The sequence below is a fragment of the Emydura macquarii genome, unplaced genomic scaffold (genome assembly GCF_026122565.2).
Source record: "Emydura macquarii macquarii isolate MOO-44397 ecotype Brisbane River unplaced genomic scaffold, CSIRO-AGI_Emac_v2 contig_691, whole genome shotgun sequence".
In the NCBI taxonomy this organism is placed as follows: Eukaryota; Metazoa; Chordata; order Testudines; family Chelidae; genus Emydura; species Emydura macquarii.
Genome location: NW_027130828.1, coordinates 3,370,352 through 3,376,603, shown reverse-complemented (window position 1 = coordinate 3,376,603; position 6,252 = coordinate 3,370,352).

Below are 6,252 nucleotides of genomic sequence, written 5' to 3'. Positions count from 1 at the left end.
AACATCTCTTGGCTCAGAATGAGCGAGCCTGAAGATGTAAACTGGCCATCAGGAAGTTTAGACATGAAATTAGATGAAAGTTTCTAATCATCAGAGGAGTGAAATTCTGAAACAGCGATCCAAGGGGAGCAGTGGGGGCAAGAAATCTAGCTGGCTTCAAGACTGAGCTTGATAAATTTATGGAAGGGATGGTATGATGGGACAGCCTAGTTTGGCAATAGACTGATCTTTGACTATTAGCAGTAAATATGCCCAATGGCCTGTGAAGGGATATTAGATGGGGTGGGTTCTGAGTTACTACAGAGAATTCTTTCTGGGTGTCTGGCTGGTGAGTCTTGCCCACATTTCAGGGTTTAGCTGATCGCCATATTTGGGGTCAGGAAGGGATTTTCCCCAGGGCAGATTGGCGAAGGCCCTGGGGTTTTTCACCTTCCTCTGCAGCATGGGGCATGGGTCACTTGCTGGTGGATTCTCTTTTAAATCACTGTTTGAGACCCCTGACCTAAGACTGAGTTATTGAAATCCTATTACAGGAGTGGGTGGGTGAAGTTCTGTGGCCTGCGTTGTGCAGGTCAGACTAGATGATCATAATGGTCTCTTCTGACCTTATAGTCTATGATGAAGGAAGTGCTCAGCAGGCCTACGCTCTGTGGAACAAACGCTGCCTATGTTACAAGGTCCACAGGAGATTTCCAGAAAAGCTCTGTACAGAGGAGCTCTTCGAGTCTGGAGATTCCGAATGGCACACACAGGGGCCCTTGCATCCCAGGGGCAGCAGACACATGCTGCCTCTAGGAGTCACTGCTCAGAGCTGGCTGGGAGCTGGAGATGCGGGGTGCATTTCCTTGACAATGAGAGCAAGAACCGATGCTCTGTCGGAGATTCTGGGAGGCAGCAGCTCTTCTGCTGAACTGGCGTGAACCTGTTGTAGGAGCACATCTGAATCGTACAAGAAACATTAGTGCACAGTGCTCTTCCCTCCCACCAGAGCTCCCATGCACCCTCTGCCCCGTGTATAATTCAGCAGCAATACATAATTAAAGGACTCTAAAGCTAGACTTACTTTCATATATTTAAATTATTTGGCAGGCAGGAGGAGAGCGTTCCTCCTGGCCGAGGCCTTTGCATGTGCTTTTCCTAGCGTGTGTTAAAGAGGTGGAAACACCAGGCCTGGTCTCAGGAGGCAGCTGGGAACCCAAACGGAAATATTGATGGTTAATAATCAATTACCAGGATTGATTTTTACTAGAACAACATGTAATTGGTGACCTCTGTGCATGACCATCACCCCCCTAGTGCTTTGTATGGTACAGAGCTAAGCTAAGAACTCACAATGAATCATCAGACCTATTGCCTAAATATATATAAAATCATATTGACTAGTGTGTCATGGGTTGGGGTGATGGTGGTCTGGCTGAGTGATTGGAGCAGTGAAGATCAGATCTTCTGGTTGGAGCCAAGCGTCACGAACCAGGAGTAAGAGCCTAGGATCAAAGCCCTGGTCAGGAACTGAGTAGGGCAGGAACTGGGTTGGAACAAGGCAGGCACAGAAGTGGTCACAGCTGCAGGCATAAGCATTGAGCACCTAGTGTCCTGCTGCTGGTCCTAAGAGCGTGCCTCATCCAATTAAATAGGTTGGCCAATCAAGCAGTTCTGCTGTAGCTCACCTGTGTGCATGAGTTTTGTCCCTGACAGCATGATATTCTCAGGTTTTAGTCAGTTTTTCACAATTGTTTTTTAATTAGTTATTAAATGGTTCACAGTCTGCAGGTCATTCATGCAGGCAGTGATGCTCGCATGCTGTTTTTAAGGGGTGGGTTAGTTACATACATGATGTGATCATTGTTTCTGTTTCCTAATTGGTTGCTGAATATGCATCATTCAACAGCCTTGTGATTGTGGTTTTTACAATTAAATGTACACCTCAAAATCCACACGTTCAAGCATAAAACTGGCTTTTTATGAGTGTCCTGGTAAAGCTCAAGAGGCTTATGGATTGTGAAGACAAAAATTGGAATATGGTTAAACTGAAATTAGCTTTTTAATTCAAATAAATATTCTTGTATCTTCTCTACTATTCACTTGGTTCTAATGCAGTGTATTTAACATTTAAGTGGTAGGCGGGAGATTAATTATCTAATTTAAGATGCCATCACCCCGTATTGATCCAGTAAACGCCAGTTATTACTAAGTAAATAAATAATCCCAGCTCTTTCACTGACTCCTTCTGTGGCCTTTGGCAAGATCCTTGACTTTGCTTTATTTCCCCCACCTGTGAAATGAGCATAACACAGACTTTGCTTCCTCTCACAGGTGCTGTGAGGATTTGACACTTGAGTCTGGGAAAGCATTGTCTGGGGGTGAAAGGCTTTGTTCTCCAGGTGTTGAGTGCACGCAATTTTTCAGAGATTTGACTCTAAATAATTGGTGTTATTGGGCTTAATCCTGAAAAGTTCTGAGGGCCTGCATGTCCCACTGCATTCAGTGGCAGATGTAAATACTCAGCACCTCGTGGATTCAAAGACATTGTTATTCTGATTGATTTTCAGCAGCTTGTAGTTGTTTGGCAACAATTTTCACAAGCTCTGTTTAAAACAAAAAGCTAAGCCAGTTCAACTTCTGTGTGGTGCATGCCCACAGTGCTGGGTCATGGTGCCTGGCTGCATTAGTCTATCTGTGTGATGCTGTGGAAACTGCACAGAAACATGTGTTTAAAATTTTTCATTAGCTCTCCTCCTCATGTCAGAGACTCGCCCCAGCCTGCTCAGCTCCAAAACAGAAAACAGAGCTTGCTGTAATGTTTCTCTTTATTGTGGAAGTTCTACCAAATATATTACTGTTCTTTTTGGGTCTGGATTTCAATTATATTGGAGTTTGTAGATTAGACAGGATATTAGAGTAGGTGTCTGCTAGAAAGATTTCGCCATCCAACTTTTATGTTGTTGTATTAATATGTCTGTAATATTATATAAAGTATTTTGTGTGTGTGTGTGTGTGTGTGTGTATTAAATCAGTGCCTGGGGTGTGTGTCCCCCGAATGAGATCCTGGCTCTGTGTGAAGGGTTTAACAAACCTAGAATAAGGGACAGACCCTGCCCCAAAGAGTTTACAATCTAAATAGATCAGACTGGCAAATGGGTGGGCGGAAAGGATACAACATAAGCACAGAACAATATGAATGTGGGCAATTGTTGTTTTAGTGCCATGCGTGTGGTAGTGGTGTTTTTACTGGGGAGTGGGAAGGAAGTTGTTAAACAAAAAGGAGACAGGGGACACTGCAGCTAGAGAGGCAAGTTAGAGAGGAGACAGGAGAAGAGAGAAGGAAGTGGCACAATGAGGGCAGGTGGGTGTAACACTAAAGTGAAGTGACTGTGAAGTTGGGGCAGGAGGAGGCTGGAGCAAACAGGCAATCAGCCATGGAGAGAGACTGTCCAATGTAAAAACTGAGAAACAGAATCTGAGAATGTCATCATGAGTGTCCAGAGATCCCTGCAGGGTCTGCTTCTGTTGAGCAAGTGCCTGGCTTCTCCCTGGAGTTTCTTTCTTCTTCAGATCCAGATGGTTGAAGGGAAGTGGAGAGGCTACATGTAGGGGAGGCCCTGCCACTGCCACTGAATGATGGGGAGCAATGAGCATGATACAGTGATTTTGGATCTCTGGGACACAGAATCTTCCATTTCCAATGCTTGGATAAGTGGGTGAGGGGACTGAGGCCTGGTCTACACGGACAATGTAGGTCGATGGAATGCGGCTTCTGTCGACCACATGAAGTATGCATCTCCACTGGCATGTCAGTTCTGCTGACCTAAATCACGGTAAAATTTGACTTAACAAAACCATCTCCGCAAGTGGCGTAGCATTGAAGTCGAATTCTGTGGGTCAAATGAGCGTCAGTGTAGGCAGACAGCAACGTAAATCGACGTCATTGGCCTCCGGGAGGTATCCCATAATGCTCTGTTGTGACTGCTCTGCACATTCCCAGTCTGCTGCACTGTGGCCACGTAAACAGGAAATAACTCCTCTCAAGCCCCGTGGAATTTTGAATTCCCATTTCTGTTTGGTCAGCGTGGAGAGAGCTTGTCAGCACAGCTGATCATGGTGACTGCACGCTCCAGACGTGCTCCAGCCGGGAGTCGAGCTGAGGTCTTGGATCTCATCGGTCTGTTGGGCGAAGAGCCTGTTCTGGCTCAGCTCCGAGCAAGCAAAAGAAATGTGGATATCTGAGAAGATATCTCACAGCGTGTTGCAGAAGGGGCACAGTGCCGCGTTAAGATCAAAGAGCCGAGGCAGGCTTATCAGAAAACTAGGGAAGCTAACAGTCATTCTGACTCCTCACCAAAACCATGGCACTTTTACGAGAAGCTGCATGTGATTCTCGGCGGAGACCCCACCACTATGCCACCACGCAGTGTTGATATCTGGGGGGAATCCGAGGCCAGGATGAATGAGGACGAGGAGGAGGGGGATGATGAGGAGAACGGGGGCAGGCGAGTGGTTTATCCCTTCTCCCTGAAAGCCCAGGAGCTGTTTGCAACACAGGAGTAGCCCATCCAGACACAGGATACCGTGACTGACCGGGATGCTGAGGAAGGCACATCTGGTGAGCATGTACTGCAAATTGCATGACTTTGTTTATATCCCCAGTCCAGAATCTTGTACCAGTGGGAAAAAGTGGTGAGTGTGGCGGTGGGGCTGTGCTTCCTCGTACTTGGTGTACTTAAGCATTGGGTTCACCCCAGAAAAGATTATTTATGTGCACAGGATGCTCCAAGAATCCTCCATGCATATCTCCAGGAAGCTTTCATGCAGGTACTCTGCAATCCTTTGCAGAAGGTTTCTTGGGAGGGCAGCCTTATTTCTTCCACCGCAATAGGACACTTTCCCCCACCACTCTGTTATTAATTGTGCAGGCATCATCGCGGAACACACCATAGCAACATAAGAGCCAGGCCTGTAGCCAGATGCTTGCAGCAAAACCTCCCTTTCTGCCTGTGTGACCCTCAGCAGGCTGATATCACTCATGATTACCTAGGGAAGATGGCGCACATTTACAGTACCCACCCAAGGAAGTTTTTTTTTAAGTGTGTGTCATTGCACAACCGGGGATGGTTTCTTGGTTCAGCATACTGCAAGTCCCTAAGCAGGACGCTGTTGCTATGGGCCTTGGGCATCCACAAACGGGTTCCCATTTTTTTCCTCCAGAGACAGTTAACCCGTACCCACCCCTCACCCTTTCTACCACCTCTTAAAAGTCTGATCAATGGAGCCCGACATCCATGCTGCTCTAGGGAGCATGGACTTGTGCAGCATGGGCTCCGGGGATTTCCCTAACATAGACGCACTAGCCCCGTACTTACCATGGCTGGAACGGCACTCCAACCCCTGCAATAGTTAGGCAACGGTATGTGGTTCTAAGCGGAGTTATTTATAAATTGTAACTTTGCTTTTTGTCCATGGGTCAAGTTAACAATGGGTACTTTGTGCTTTGCTTCCCTTACAGGGGACAACATAGCCTCCAACACACCTGCTCATACTCCTGCAGAGCGCCTGTCACAGATAAGAAGGCAACAAAAAAAAATCTCAGGACGACATGTTTAATGAGATAATGAACACCTCTGCAACTGCTGACACAGAGCTAAGAGCGTGGAGGATTTCATTATCTGACAGGCTGGACATGGACATGGACAACAGAAAGGCTGCACAGGAGTATGGGCGTTCAGCACAAGATGAGATGCTGCGTATAATGCGTGATCAGTCAGACCTGTTGAGGCATCTAGTTGAGCTTCAGGAAGCTTGGTGGCAAGACAGATTCCCTCTGCAGCACCTGCAAAACTCTGAGCTAACGCATTCTTTGCTAGCCCCCACCTCCAAGCGATCTAGGAGGAGGGTGAGCAGGGTGCAGTATGTACTGCACTCCTTGCCAGTTGAGGGGAGCAGAAAGAAGTGATGGCCCCTTTAAGGAGTGGGAATGTTTGATTATTTGTGTGTGCACAGCCACACACAGCCCCCCCACAGTTTGGGAACCCCATTGCGAAAAAGCCTTCCATTATGTCCTCCACATTTCTCAAAGTCACTAGCTTTCTTAGCAGAAGTCTATTAATGGCCCGGCACACTTGCATCACAGCTGCTCCCACGGTGGATTTACCGACTCCAGATTGATTCCCAGCTGACCGGTAGCAGTCTGGCGTTGCTAGCTTCCACAGAGCGATGGCCACTCTTTTCTCCACTGTAGAGCTGGTCTCAAGCGAGTAT